Source organism: Dicentrarchus labrax, unplaced genomic scaffold (genome assembly GCF_905237075.1).
Source record: "Dicentrarchus labrax unplaced genomic scaffold, dlabrax2021, whole genome shotgun sequence".
In the NCBI taxonomy this organism is placed as follows: Eukaryota; Metazoa; Chordata; class Actinopteri; family Moronidae; genus Dicentrarchus; species Dicentrarchus labrax.
The window spans coordinates 24,203,826-24,220,546 of record NW_026136711.1 but is presented as its reverse complement, the minus strand read 5'-3'; the positions used below and the strand labels follow the sequence as shown (position 1 = coordinate 24,220,546).

The 16,721-nt window shown below is 40.8% G+C and overlaps 1 long non-coding RNA gene across 1 annotated transcript; it reads right to left on the bottom strand.

Annotated features, from left to right (window-relative positions):
- Nucleotides 1-5,251: 5,251 nt before the first annotated feature.
- Nucleotides 5,252-15,310, bottom strand: LOC127372255 (uncharacterized). Its single transcript, XR_007886562.1, has 3 exons — nucleotides 15,285-15,310; nucleotides 15,014-15,158; nucleotides 5,252-5,360 (listed from the first exon to the last, which is right to left on the bottom strand). It is a non-coding gene; the product is annotated as an uncharacterized LOC127372255 (long non-coding RNA).
- Between the last annotated feature and the right edge of the window lie 1,411 nt (nucleotides 15,311-16,721).

Genomic DNA, 16,721 nt, shown 5'->3' with positions numbered 1-16,721 from the left:
CAACAGAAACTGGTGCAGAACAGCTCCCTCCTTAAAGGAATAGTTTTAGGGCCTACATTTTGGGAAACACACTTATTCTTGGATGAGAACATCAATACACTGTCACGTCTGTGCATTAAGTACAGAGCTGGAGCTAAGAGCTGACAGCTAGTGTGGCTCCATACAAAGTTAAAAATACAACTACCTTACTCATAAAGATGTTGTATGTCAAGTTTTTAATTCAACAATTTGTCATTTTATAGGGAGCCATGTTGTAGCCTCATTATTTCTAACAACAGCCAGGTGCAAGTAATGTCCCAGAGTGTTGTTGTTAGCATGAAGTTAAAGTCATGTTAACAACAGCCAACAACTGTTGGTTTTCAATAAGTAGTTAACTTAACTCCTCTTAAAACATTTCTGTACGTGTACGGATTAAACAAACGAAATATAACAGGTTAGTTTGGAGATTTTTTTTTTTACTTTGTACAGAGCTAGGCTAGCTGTTCCCCCTTGCTTCCAGTCATTATGCTAAGCTAGGCTAATCCTTCTGGCTCCAGATCCATAAACACCACTTTTAACGCTACACTAGCTATTTAATGCACAAACTTGAGAGAGGTATTGAGCTTTTCATCACAGAAAGACAACAAATAAGCGTATTGCCCGAAATGTGGCACTATCCCTTCAACTTATGCTGAGGTGCTGTTGAGCAAGGCACTCATCACAGCTCACTGGCAGTTAGAGAGAGTGAAATTAGCCTGGCTAGCATCAGTTGTGCGGGTTGAAAAGAGTTCATAGCCTGTACCCCTGAGTGAATTAAGATTTAAGAAGCTACTCTTTAATCCTCCAATAAGCACTTCTCCCTGATGTGCTGAAGCTCAGAAAGCATTCCTCCTCTGCCCTAAATTTTAAACTCCACACTATGTTGTTTGTACTGTACGACGGCCTGAACTGCATTGTGTTACATAACGCTACAGGGTTCCCTGCAGAGTAGACTTCACACACAAGAATGTAATAAATATGCATATTAGTACAACTTCCACCAATTATTCACATCTTACATTTCAGTTTTGTCCTCTGTTCCTCGCAGATTTAAATAGATATGGAGGAGGTTGAGTTGTGTGTTTGCTGAATAAATGCATTTCTACTTTTCTCAACATCTGTGTGAAATGTTCTCTGCAGATGAGAGCCTGGTTCTCCCCATTGTACTGGAATTCAGACACCTTTAGTTTTACAGCTCAGAGTTACAAACACACTGACAGAAAGGCTGATTTTAAGCTGTGTCCTTCACAAAGGCTCACTGAAGGCTGTTTATTCATAGCGCTGTTTTAAAATAGCAGCTCTGATGAAAAGAAAGAAACATAGTATTGCATAACCATCGATTTCTCAGCTTTACCTGCCAAAAGTCATACAATATGTAGATGGCTGTTTTTTAGATTTAGTACACATGGTGCCGAGGACATGTAAGTCTCAAACTTGTATGAATGAAAGAGAAATCGAATTAAGGGCATGTGACCGATTTTACATGTCAGAGTCAATTGTACTAGTACTACTACTCAGCCTGTGCATACAGTTGTGTAATGTCCTCTGTGGCTCTGGAGGAGCCTTGCAAAGTCTGAGACAATGACATCACTTGGGTATCTTGGCTTGGGCAGAAAAGTTTGACAGAAAAGCCTGTATTACTGGGAGTATGGATTTTGAAAAATGACTACAGAGTTATGTAGATTATATATATATGTATTATGGGAAGTGTAGGATCTAGCTTTTGGGGGGTTTTATTATCATATTAACTAAAACGCCCCATACACTCTCTCTGCGAATCATACAATGATGATGGTCACTGGACCAACAATTCACTATAAGGGTTGACAGTGTGCAGGAGCTGATTTTTCATTTAGTCCCTTAAACATAACCATAAATTATAGCAATAATTTTCCAAGGTGTAGTTGATACAAGTGGCTATTATAAGAGCGGAAATATTGTAGGCAAAACAAACAACATACATTGTAAACATTTTGCGGATATGGTCAAGAACATTTTGCAACAATGCAGACACGTTCTTTAAAAATGTTTCCTCATCACCAAACACTAAACACTGACAGGCAAAAACAAGTCAAACGATGAGTGGGTATCAAATCCATTGTCTGTCTTTGTTGTTCAGACCAAGCAAATGTGTGCGGACTGCATGTCAAGTGCTTTATTATTGAGGAGTACACGCATTTTAGCATCAACGGGGATGAAAGCTCTGGTGGATTCAAAATAATCATGAATGTTCTTTCCACATTGTAATCTCATTATGTGCTCACAGGGTGTTCTTGTTTCATTCAAATGCTCTTAATTGTCTCTTTGGCTAATTCATCCCGTATCTCTTTTTTTCTTTCATGTGACTAACGCTTTTTTTATGAAGTCCTCCCTCTTTCTCTCTCCTCTTTATTTTCTTCTCATCTGGTGTCCCTCTCTCTGTGACTCTTTGCTTCTGTCTGCCTCACCTCATTAGTGTCCATTATCTCTGGGGAGAGCTAAAGATGCAGCGCTCAGAATCAGGATGTCAACAAGTCATTTCCTGCAAGAGACACAGGACACTGAGTGTGTGTGTGTGTGTGTGTGTGTGTGTGTGTGTGTGTGTGCGCCGGGGCTACTAATGATCTACAAATCCCCTGGTCGTGTTGCGGCCCAGGCTCTGTGTCAGTGCTACTTATTGGCAAACATGAATCTGGGCTTTACAACACAGCAGCTGAGATATCTGCATCTGTGTGTGAGATTTCGCACACACACACACACACACACACACACACACACACACACACACACACACACACACACACACACACACACACGCACACAGATTAGTTTCTATCATCATACTAAGAGGAATCCCTTTAAGTAGATGAGGGATTCCTGCACTATAAGTAATAGCTCTGTAAATTACACCTACTAAATATAGCCTGGTTGAAAAAACACATTTAAAGGGGACTTTCTATGCTTTCCCTTATTTTCTGTCATATGTATAATGTTACACTGTGGGATGATCATCTTAAACGGTTCAAATAATTCTAAACTATTTGCTGTGAGCAAACAACTTAGGCTTCAGACTCCTCTGAAGGGAATGCTTTCATTTTGATTTAATTTTAAGTTTTTATTTCCTCTCATGATGAGCTTAGGTAAGACCATGGATTTCTTTATATATTTATGATATGCTCCAGACACAGCACAGCTGAGCACCCACAAAGTGCAGGGCCCATCCAGCTGCTCAGTCTGTTATTCGACTGCTGTGCTACAGGTTTTTGTATGTCGTGTCTTGCAGAAAGTGCTTTTGTTGGTTGTGAAGGAAAGTTGCATATTTTCCCTCTGATGTCCTCCGGCTGCTCTGCCTCAACTCTCTGTGATTTATGGAGTTTGCTGATGGACAGATAGCTTTACTTCTTGCATAAGTAACTAACGACTAACTGCAGCTGCCCTTAGCCTGTTAGCTCAATTAGCCGTGAAGCCATCCTATTAGCTGACTCTGACCGCTAACAACAGCGGTCTCCCCATCATAGATATAAATCGCAAGTCATGCCGCATCTAGCGTTTATGTCTATGCACCACACCGGCAGGGCCAGGCCACTGCTGGCTGATGTGCTTGGCATGGGATCGCACAAGCAGTCATGAACGGTGCATCTCTCTACTTTCAAATGTATCCTGTTCCCACTTTTTATGTAATTTGTTGCATGTGCAGCCCAGTGTCAAGTGAAATAAAGCTGCACTTAAGACCGGCATCTTAACATCATTTAAGGTAGCTACTAGCTGGTGGTAGACTACCTGCTGCCAGAGCCATGTTGAAAGAGTTTTGCTGTAATGTAAACTAGTTATATTTCTTATAAGCACTTACATCTGCGCTGTGATTTAGTCTGGTTTCGATACTGAACCATAGTCTCATGAGCCTTTTCTATTCTATTCTATTTTATTTCACTATAAGTAGTATAAGTAGCTCATCTGCTCTCTCTGTAACCCGACGCGCCCATCATTGCTTTAACAGGAAGCTCGGTGGTTAGCATGTTGGATGTTAATGGTCATAGCATCTATTTTCAGGCTGAGTGCTGCAACCTGAGACAACTGGCAGCTGTGTAGACCTGGACTGGGCCACTAGCCCTGAGCACAGGACAGGAAGGCAGATTGGACACTGGGGTTTAGGTGTCAGTATGTGTGTGTGTGCTGTGTGAGCGTGTGCTGTCCGAGAGGGCAGGAAGCGGACGTGGACACCCGAGTCGTCTGATATGCAGGGAATCTGTCGCCTCCGATCACATGGTGGAATCTGTCGCACCAGGCCAAGGACAGGCCAAGACTTTCCCACAGTCAGAGAATTAGTCAGAGGCAGACAGACAGAGAGACAGACAGAGAGAGAGAATCAGTCTGACAAAAACACAAGGTAGAGACAGTTCCTGTTACACTGCAGCATGCATCAAGACATGAAAACCAGTGGTTATCAAAAACTCCTTCAAAATCTTCCTTGTTTTGGATTTTATTTCTTATGGTCTTCACGATTATCATTACATTTGATTGTTGAACTACATAGTGAGTAAGTAAGTTATTAAGATATTTCAGAACCAGGGTTAAAAGTGCTTCACAAAAGACCATATATCTAATTTCTCTCTATGAAAGCTAATTTTTGACCCTGGAAAAGGCAGTTGTCAAAACAATATATCACTACAAGGTCCATTAGTAGCTGCTCTGGAGCTTTCCATCATATCTCATGGTCTTCATCAGCAGAGGAAATTTGCCTAAGTGTCATGGAATTGTAGATGTTAAAATTTCCAATTTTCTGAATGTTTTAAGGACTTTTCACCCACATTGGCTTAAACAACTGAAAGACAAAAAACACATTTAATCTGCTGAGGAAAAATGTGTGATACAATCAAAAGCTCCAGAAGCTGATAATGCTCCCTATGATGAGATTCTGCTGTTTGGGAATGTACTCATGAATTCCTTAACATGTTCACAGATTGCTGAGCAAGACTGCAAACGTTAGCCCCCTTACATGCAAATAAAAATTGAATCTGAAATATGAATTTAAGAAGATAAAAGGCGAGACAGGGTGACAGTAGGAGACAGAGACGAAGATAAACATACACAATGACAAGACCTATACAAACGCTGAGAAAAACGAGGCACAAAATACAACTATTCTGTTGCATGGTATAACATGTGGATCCTCTCCTCTCTTGCCCACAGCAGAAAATCTTCCAAGAATGATCTGTTTTCAACTCAAAGAGCACACCATGTGTCACTGTCAGAAGTGAGTGTGGCTTGTTAGCTGAGAGAGCGACAGGTCACATTTGACTTGACCCTGTCACATGCTGTCGCTAACATGGCGAGGAAGAGACAATATCGCAACCACCAGCCGTCTGAGAGAGGAAGAGAGAGAGAGAGAGAGAGAGAGAGAGAGACAAAACAGAAAGTCAGTTTCACGTGTTATGCCGAATCAGTATCAAACAGCCAAGCTGCTCAACATGTGTTACACAATGTGAAATGTGTGGGTGCCAATGGGAAATGCAGCAGGTGTCCTCCGTTACAGTGACATTTTACATTTTATGTGGTCGCTTTTGTGGACAAATTATGTCAATGTTACAGTGTGTTCCTTCTCTACAAATTGAATGATCACAATCAAATCAGTTTTTATTTATATAGCCCAAAAAAAAAAAAAAAAATGTTTTGCCTCATGTGGCACAATTTGCCTCTGTGTTAGTGTACAGCATCCTCTGTCCTTAGACCCTCGATTATGGGGAGGGAAAACTCCTACAATAATTCCCAAACACTTTTAACAGAGAAAAAATTAAGAATAAAGAAACCTGAGGAAGAGCAACAGATGAGGAATCTCTCTCCTAGGACAGACAGGCAATAGATGTTGCATGTACAGAACAGACAAACAAATCACATTATGTACGGATTACAATGACAACATTTCTGATACCTTATATTATAAAATATATGTGAAAAATGTGGGACATTTAGCAACTCCCCAAGTGGAACCTGAGCCATACGAACGCATGTCGAAAGTCTCTGGATTCACTTTTTTGTACTTGATAGACATGTCGTGAAGCTAACAATATAGCTACATGTGAAAAATAAATGGAATTCATATGCTTGGCAATGTTTTGTGACTTTGATTAGTACCCAGCAGCTAGCCTGGTCAGACCATAAAGCTGTAACCTTTGTAGCCTGCAGGGCAGTGAGGCTAATAATACAGATCAGATTCTTACTTTCACACGTGTGGTGGTGAAGTTTAGAAGCAGTCATTGTGGTGATGTAAGTGCAGATAAACTCAATTACTGTGTTTCCTTAGCTGCAACCACCGGCAGAGCTGTGAGGTGCTGTGCCTGCTCAGGGCTTTGGGAGCTGACCAATTATAGGAGAACGGGCCCCTCTGGAGGGGGGCTTACAGAAACAGGAGCTAAAACTGAGTGTTTATGACAGAACACAGTATAAGAAAAAATAATATTAGTTATTTGAACATTTAAGGATATGAACTTATTCTAGTAGAGCCCCAAAATAAAAGCATGAACTTAAAAATGAGTATAATAAGTTACGTAATCTTTGTTAAAACTGATGTTTTGTGTAGTGTAGAATACATTCTTGTCTGTAGAAATGTCATGTTTCAGCTAGTGCAATAAATTGCTTAGTTTGGTATTTTCTCCTATTAAAACTTGTGGTTTGCAAAAGTCAACAGCCCTCAGCTGATTGATTCAGGGGGAGAAAATGAGTAATCCTTTAGTCAGAGTGATTTTCAGTCTGGGGCTCAATGGAAAAGAGGCCCTTATCTGGTGAGTAGGTGTTCATAAGGCCTATTTCTGGTTGGAGTGCCGACAGACGAGCTGAAGTGTTTCCTCTGTTCTGTCATCCACACACACACACACACACACACACACACACACACACACACACACACACTCAAAGACAGAGTAACTCACACAAGCAAAGGCACACAATGAGACTGGCACACAAACACACACACCGGCACTGATGAAATCCTCACAAATCAACACTCAACACAATCTGTGAGTGTGTGTGACAAAATGCACACACGCACACACACACACACACACACACACACACAGAGCTCAATATTCTGTCACCCTGTCACTATGGTAACTGCGGCACAGCAATAACTGTGGTGAAGTGTGTTTATGTGTGAGAGTATAAGTACCTATGCATGTACACATTTGTTTGTGTACAGAAACATGTGCTTATGTGTTTTGGTGTCTGTGTGAGTGTGTGGCAGTGATTAACCTTTGTGGATATACAGTGACATCTCACCTCTTTAAGCCTGTGAAGAAGATATCCAAGGGGGGTTTTCTTAGATACTCCAGCGGCTACTGTGGGAAGCCTTTGATCCCACATGTAAAAAGATGAGTCTGCAACATTTTGCAACTCTTGCTTACAGCTGATGTTGTTATTTGTACCCCCAGGCGGGCACGGTCCTGAAGGTGAGCGAGGCTCTTACCTTTAATGACTAAGAGTTCACTGTTAACTTATTTTGACTAGCATGTCAAGCGCTTGGCTTCTGTTTTTTATCCACCTGAGGATCATTTGGCGTTTTTGGACCAAACTGTTCTGGGGACTGAGAGGAATTGTCCACTAGGGAGCTCCCCTGAGAACAACCTTCAAGGGCTTTTTTCAGTTTGCATTTGCACCGCCAATTGGACCGGCTGAAGGGAAGTAAGCCAGCCCGCCGTTGGTATAACAGCATCACTTCTGCACAACATACAATGTTTAATGCCTGGACTAGCTGTTGGTTTGTGTTTTGTCAAAATTTTTGTAGCCAAATGTTACGGGCTCTTACTAATGTTTCACATGGGTTTTTAAAAACGGAGGTTGCCGCTGCTTCATTGGCTCAGTTACATCTGGAGCAATTACTGTACGCTTATATCACTCAAGCTAGAAAAGCTAAAAAGAGCCATAAAAGTGCAAGAACTCGCAAGATCACAAACGCATGAGATAACGCAACAATCCATCTTGCCAGGCTTTAAACAATGCACGTCTCTCCGAGCCACAGTGGTTCTGACCAGTCAGCATCCTTTGAGGAACTACTTTGCAGCTACGATATGGCATGGTGACGACATGTGACTGCTCAAAAACAACAATGGCGGCTGCTAAATAGGTAAGTGTAAATATTGCTTAAATCAGAACTGAAAAGCATTTCTTCATTGGAAAAAAGTAAAAAAATGCCACAGAAGGTTTTTCTCGAGGGAAAAGATGTTTTCGCTCTTGTTCCGACTGACTTTGGTAAGAGTTTGACTACGTTATATGGTTCACTGATCTGATTGGTTGAAATTTGCCAGTGACGGATGGTGATAAATGAAACTAAAAACATCTCATTTTCCTCAGCTGTACTTGGTGTTTAGTGCTAATTAGCAAATGTTAGCATGATAACAACCTTCACTAAGATGGTGACCTGGTAAATTTCAAGACGCAAATTCAAAAGTTGTTTATGTGTATGTATATAAATAACTATATATTGCTTATTCATATGTTACTCTATGAATTGAATTATCTTTTTCTATGTGTGCAGCATAAAGGACAGCAAACGTTCATTTTGTTATACAACCTTGTGTTGTATAATGATAAATAGATTTCCTTGAACATGAATATACCTGCCAAACATCAGCATGTTAGCATTGTCATCACGAGCTTACTGACTTTAGCGTTTCGCTCAAAGCACCACCGTGTCCAAGTACAGCCTCACAGAACTGCTAGCATGGCTGTGGACTATAATCTTGAATTCATTTGATCCCTCTCGTTTTACTTCCATTAGCAGGACTTCCTTGGATCGTTTACAAGTGGTCCAGAGTGCAACTGCCAGGCTTTTGACAAGGTGCACTAAAAGATCTCACATTACACCCACTGATATCCTTACACTGACCATGGATGAAGAGAGCTGGATACGGCACTCAGTCTTGCTGCCAATTTGTCCCACTGACCACTTGCAGGACTGCAAAAATCCCCTGTAGTCAAAAAAGCATTTTCCCCTTAGACCACCATCATAAAACTTTAACATAAATAAAATAATTTAGAATATTGTTGCTGACCAGGATTTTATATAATACAATATGCAGTATCTCTCTGTATCTAGAGTGTCTGTCTGTCTACCAGCCTGTCTATCCGTTCAACTCAAAGAGTAAGGATACACAGCAGTTCGGATGTGCCTGGATCATTAAAGTTAAAATGGGTGAGAGTACTGGGTTACAAGGGGCTCTCCCTGCTTCATTAATAATCGATTTGAGACCAATTTACCACCAGACAGCGGGAATACTAACCTCTTCCTCTCCCCATTCACGGACTCTCCCTTTCTTCGTCTCTCTGTCTGTGCATGTGTATGTCTTTGGGTGTGTGGGTATGTCTGGTCTATCTTTTGCATCTTTGCGTGTGTGTTTTTATAAATGACCTCTTGACGAGACGTCCTGTCCCGTCTAGAGGTCAGTCGGGTGAGGTAGAGGATGTCTCCTGTTTACCATCTAATAGGGTTGCTTAATTTAGCATGTGGCTGTGGTGTTGTGTGGATGTCCTCCATTTCTCCATTTTAATTCCTTAAAATGTGAAAAATGAAAAATATGGCATACAATTAGAATAATATAATAATAATATTTTATATAATATTTTGTGTTTCACAATGATTGAAAAACTGATTTTGTAGATGAGTTGTAGGTTTATATAAGACCTGAATATAGTTCTCTAAAGGTCCGTATAGGAGGATCTATTGGCAGAAAAGGAACATAATATCCATAGGTATGTTTTATTCAGTGTATAATGACCTGAATGTGCTACCTTAGATTGAGACGTGAACTACAGCCACACTTTAGACCATTTAGCTCGGCATTTTAACCGTATTAATGTAGATACTAGTTAGTGGTAGGCTATCTGCTGCCAGAGCCATGTAGTGTCTTACTGTAGTGTAAACATGCGGTGATGCCTCTGTTGCCTGTACTTGACCGAGGAACCCGTGGCATATTGGCATCAGGTTTCAGTACCCAGCCCTAATGGGTAGTACTATGTTAGTAGTATTAGTAACAGCATGTCTATGGCTGGTTTTCATTACGCTAACGTATGCTTCTTCGTGTCCTCTCTCCTCCTGTGACCCTGAAATTGTTACAACCCCTTATATACACCTGGAGGAGATGAGGAGCCAGGAGAGAGCTTCCACTGATTCCCACACACTGGTCCTTTAAGTCCTACTTTCAATTACAACTACTTTTACTGCTACTAATGCCAAAGTTATACAAAACCATAAATTAAATATAAATAATTGCAAAAACATTATCTAAAATACCTAATGGTACAGCGCTAGTAGTAGTAATGGTATGTACTGTACAGCTGTGTGTGGTAGTGTGTGTTTTGCTCCATTCTTCTTAATTAGTTCAACACAACAACAGCAGCATTTTAAATCCGTTGTTGTTGTTGACAAACACATTGCTTGGCTTGAAGGTGCCCTGGCCTGTAACATCAGACCGGCCCAACGTAGAGGGAGGGATGAGAGGATGACATTAATGATTCATGGCCGGGGTCTGGCTGTTGTCGGTTACTGGCAGAGCGCCTGATGTCCCTCCAGACTAGCTAAACGATGATGTCATGCTTTAGAGTATCGATTAAACTCTTCCCACTAACACATCACTCCATCTCTTTCTTTCTCTATTGTTCTCTTTGTTTTTCTCTTCACTTCTGCCTCCCTCACCCTTTCCTCTCCTCTCGTCTCCTCTCCTCTCCTCTCCCCCTACCCTGACCTCATCAAGTCCATCATCAGAAACCAGATGCGGGCCACTAAAACAATAAAGCTCCCATCCAGAGAGTCATAAAACACATCATAATAAGATGGTCCATGCCAGGATCAATAATTTCCAGTTAGACCCTAGAAGGCAGTTTTGGATGCTGCAGCGGGATGCAGAGGGGGCTGAGAGGATGGATGGGGGCCGAGAGTTGGGTTACATCTAAAGTGCACCAGAGAATCGATAGTTTGTGGAGGCCCTGGCACACAGTCAGAGTTATGGACTGGTCTCTCATGGGATCCGAAGCACACAGGCCCGCTCTACAAAACACCCCTGGCGAAAACAAGATTGTCTTTCACTTTCAAAAGCATTGCACTCGTCATGAATTTGAAATACAGCAGTATTATTGTACATGCAGCTCCAAAAAAAAAAAATATTAAAAAGGTATTCGTAAATCTAATAATACATTTGTCTTTAAAGGACCAGTGTGTAGGATTTAGTGGCATCTAGTGGTGAAGTGGATACTCTGCTTCCATGCATGTAAGAGAAACTGTGGCGGCCTTGAAACTCGCAAAAAGCCCTATAGACAGCCAGTGTTTGTCCATTCTGAGCTACTGTAGAAACATGGTAGTTCAACATGGCGGACCTGCTCTCTCTGTAGGAAAAACACCTCATCTGAAGGTAACGAAAACACAACCATTCTTATATTCAGGTGATTGTACACTCATATAAATAAACCTATGAATATTATTTTCCATTTCTGTCAATAGATCCTAAATTAAAGTTCGTAGTTACTTTTAAGTCACTTCTAGCGACGATCAAACAAGTGAGTTAGTAATGTGTAAATCAGTCACTAGGACATATCTATGGTCTCATATTGTCAATTTGTCACAAACCGTCCTTGTAAATATAGGTATTACTGTATTATATTCATCTGGATACAAATATGTGTGGTATAATGGTTTTTAATTTGAGCCATAGCCTGTGTTATTTTTGTAAAACCAATAAAAATTTTTATGTTGGGTCAGATATGTCACACATATTCAAAAATACTTCTTTTATTCAAGCTACTATTCGCAAGCTAACATGTCATCAGTTCAGTCAGCTATGCGACTGTTACACCTTACTGGGTGTAGTTAAACAATATTTATTTAGGTATTTGTACATAATAGTTTGTGTGCATCCAGGTTTTATTTAGTAATGCATAAACCTTTGTTTAGTAAGCATGATCAAGGAAACATACATTTCAGGGTCCAGCAAGAAAAATATAAACGTGATGCGGTGCTTCTGTGACAGCATGGTGATGAACACAAGGAAAGATAAAAAATTAAAGATTAAAAAAAGAAAATGCATTATGCCGGCTCTGTGTTTTTTCTCCCAGATGGACCATGGCCTCAGGAGAAACTAGTACCTCTGTGCTGCTGCTGCCTCCCTCCCGATTTAACCCCCAAATAAACACACACAACTCTGTGTTTCCAAGGCCTCATCTAGGACAGAAGACAATGTCAGCTGCCACATGGTCACATTTGCTGTACAGCCATGGAGCCCTTGCAGACCATGTGACTCACAAAACATATTATTGAGTTATTTTTTTTTGGTTTGAAGGGTAAACAAGACTAAATGTCACTAAAAATGGCGACATGATTAGGATCCTTATCCTGTAACTTCAGACCGGGAGTGGAAAAAAATGTAAATAATTGATTGAAAAATGTATTTTGTTATTTGCTAAACCTTGCTATTCTTACAACTACCGTTCTTAGGCAAGTTGGCAGTGATGTGATGCAACATGTGGAGTTAGAATACTGACATCTAGCATGTAACAATAGTGTTTTAACATGCTGCTTTGTAGCCTTGTTTAGATAAGTGCCATATGAATAAAGTTATTATTGATGAGAAATGGCAACACAAACCATTTTGTACTTGTACCTGAATTGGTACTGTTGCCTTTTACTGCCTGGAAACAGCAAAAGACAATAGTACAACCTCTTGTCCTCAATAGTAAAATCCTTTTCCTCCTTTTCTTTCTCCCTCTTCTCTTTATTAATATGAGCACAGCTACCACTGGAGTACTGACTACTAGAGTGTGTGCTCCTTGGAGCAGAAACGATCACGTGACTCTTCGCAGATCACTGTGCTTCACTCAGGATGTTTAGGCACAGCCAGTGATTCTGTTCGACCACAAATGTGTGTTCGGGTGAACAATGGAGGCTAGAACGAAGCACGCGCACACACAAACATACAGAGTGACCTGCATTTGCCTTGTTGAACTGCACTGCTGAGCTCCATTCATAGTTAATCAATGGAGAGGAAATGTACGTAGGTCCTAGATCCTAATTATCCTCAGCAGTGGCCTCTTTCCTCCTGTTCTGTAACTGTTTCATCCTTCTCCGTCAACTCTCTTTTTCCTCCTTCCTTTATCCCCTCTTATATCTTTTTTTCTTCCGAATTTGTCTCATACCGCCTCGCTTCATCTCTGTCAGCTCCACTTTTCTGCCTTGATCCTGCTTCATTCTCCTCACTCCTCCCTCCCCTCCGCCAAGACTCATTTTCAGTTGAATGATATATCAAACAGTAGCTAGCTGCTGAATGAGAGAGATTTGCTAACACCCCCTCTCTTCTGCACTCTCTCTCTCTCTCTGACACACACACACACACACACACACACACACACACACAATATGCATAGCCATCCATAGTACTGAGTGATCTGCAAGAGGGGATCAAAGGGAGTATTAATTCCACCGTACTCAAGACACACACACAGACACAAACACACACACATATGCAAGCACACGTACTCTATGCTGAGAGCTATTCATTCATTAATGGAGTCACATGCTGCACATCTCAGTTTCACACATCACCGGCCTTTAGTTAGCGAAAGAGATGGCCGAGATCAAGACAGAGGGAGCATATACACAGACAAAATAGCAAAGAGTAGCTACGTGCTAGTAAAGCATGTTCGCTCTCATGCATAGAGTGATACATTAGTGTGTGCATGAATACATGCGTAATTGTGCGTGAATGCTCCTGTGCAGTGTTTTCTATGCAAGTGCTCTCCGCCGCCTGCTTGCTTGGATCTGCTGTCACATGGCCTCTGCTGAGAAACACGAGAGGCAGCGGCAGTGCAGAGGAAAATTATCTCACATTGTCAGGATTTTCTTAACTTCTCAACCTGCACATGAGAAACTTTTTTTTTCTTTTGTGGGAAAGGGGCTTGTATTCATCAGATAAGCTATAAATTAGCTATAACAGGGTTAAAGGTTAGTGCAATAATTAATCAAGTGAAAAAAATCCTCAATGGGGCCAGTCCTGCAGGATTTCCAATCATTGCAGCTCAAACTCCTGCAGATGCATCATCCCACTCCCACCCACTCCCATGGAGATCCTGATCACTCCCACCCACACCAGTGTTTTCTACTGGAAACCAATCCACCTCACCCTGCAAGAAAATAACACACATGCAGCCCTTATGGATTAAACTTGAAGCCATGGGACCTAAAATTGGATAAAAATGTTATGGATCGAGCCCCTGTTTCTCTGATAGTTTGTGCTGTTTCCCATAGCAGCAGATACAAACCAGATGCTGGAATGTCCGATTCCCGAGAAGCAGTGATAGTGTAACTGTTTACAGATTAGATCTGGATAAGGGATGGCATTTCTTTTGGTTATTGATGTTTAAATAAACTGCATATTACTAGTATACTTAGAGTGCCAGAGAGAGAGAGTGGAAGACAAACTAAATTGGAACTTTTATTTAGTGCATATGGTGCTGCTGACATTAAAGCACTTTGCACTGCTCAGATGTGTCTAATGCACGCAACATTAATACTTTTCTTCTTCGTTTTTGTGCTTAATATTAAACAATAATTTGTTTTCATTACAATTTGGCCCTTGCAGGGTTTTGGCCATCATACCTCATTTCCTGTGCAATTAGGGGTTCTTACTAACATTTTTGGTGTGCTCACTCACAGTTTTACCTCTAAATAAAGTGGTATAGAAAATGTATGCTGCTGTCAGGCTGTTTATAGACATTACAAACACATAAATGTTATCTTTGCAGGACCCTTTTTGTGTAATTTTCACACCAAATCAATAGAATCCTATTATGTAATAACATGGAAACACAATCTGATTAGCAGAGAGTATTTGCACAGACTTTGGGCTGACCTGTAAATCCCCTCAACATAAAAATCCTAAGGCAGAGCTACACCTCTCTTATACTCTTACCAACGTGTCTAATCAACACCTTCATCTAGCAGCGAGCTCCATATGTGTGATTAACAAGATGAGAGACCTACTTTTTCCTCATCACACAGACAGCAGTGGGGCTCCAGCTGGAAGCACCGCTCTCCGTCTGCATCGTGTGCATGTGTGTGTGTCTGCGTCGCCCGCAGAAGAGCTTCCACTGTAATTACACACACCTTGACACCAGATTAATTCCTGCTATGAATAAAGACAGAGCGGAAGAAGGATAAAAGGGAGAAAAGAAAGACGGAGGAATCAACTAGAAAGACTTCGTGACTGCATTTCATAACTGGAATGTTTGAATGTATTGTTGTGAAGCCAAACCTTGAATTCATTTTTGTTCTTCTATATCCTCCACACGACCCACAAGAACCAACACTGAATAAAACCTTTCTTCAAAAGGCACCCGTGGAGTGTTTTGTACTATTGGCGCTGGAGAGCAGATGCCATGTTCTTTGTATCACATGTTCTACCAGCATGTGCTGTAAAGATAAGGATGATCTGATACACATTTCTGTCTGCCGCAGAATTGGTGCAGAGTTGGTAATGTGCCCCAAAAGGCAGCAATGTAGCGGTAAAAGACGGTAAGAAGACTTCGAGATGATGGAAATACAGGTTTCAAATCAAAAATTTGAATAAAAACTTGGTTGAGGTTGAGCTTTGCCTCCCAAAGTCTCTTATTACCTTCAGCTATTGTATTGCATTTTTCCATGAATAACAAAATAACAGGGCTTGAATATGATGAAATATTTAAAGTGAATAATTAGATTACAGATTTGTGGTGTATTTTATATATATTATATGCAAAATTTAGGTTTGCTTTAAAAATGTTTGTGACAGAACAGTGCAATTTATCAGTGAAATCTGTGAGGTTTTAGTGGAATTAACTGGTTTTGCTCTTAAGAATTAAGTCTGTTGGTTTTTTATGTTGATACACCAATCATGTCACGTGCCAGCCTAACATGAAACGATGAGTTTCAAGAGGCAGAACGCTGTTGGGGGCTGATAGGGTTAACATGTCTGGCCATAGGCTTATGTTTTTATGAGAAAACTCTTCTTTGTATAAGTTAAAGGTCCAGCAGGATCTACTGGCAGAAGTGGAATGTAATTTTCAGTTGTACGTTTTCATTATGTTTATCTACAGACGCCACGGCCTGCGGTTCCTCTTCCACTGAGGCCGCCATGTTTCTACAGTAGCCCATAATGGGCAAACCAGATTATAATTTGTCCTCCCTTTTAAATACTGGTGTTTTTTTCTCTACATAAATAATTCTTGATTTCACTGGTGATGTGAAACAACCTGGATAAAGTAACATTTCTTGGTAGCCTTGAGGTAATTTTAGTCTATGAAGCGGTTTTAACAAATGTATTAGTAAATGGTCCAGTATGTATTACTCTGTCCTCAGAGAAAGGGTTGGAAAACCACAAGTACAGAGCAGATTACTGAGTGAGACTGGTGAGTGGTTTTGTCAAGGCATGAAGAAAAGAAGCAGGATTATAATCAGAACACAGCCAGAGCCAAACAAACCCATCGATGTACATGACTCAAATCTCTGAGGAGCCTGTCCTTGTTAGAAATGCTGTGTATTTTTTTTATATATCTCTTGAAAGAGCTTCGACAAAGAACATTGAAGGTAAAAAAAAACACACACCCAGGCATGGGCATCAATGGACTTTTGGAAAACAGATCCACATAACAGTGCTTTCATAATTAGTTTTTTCATCCAGAAATGTAATAGACGGTGTCCAGAGCGAAATCCA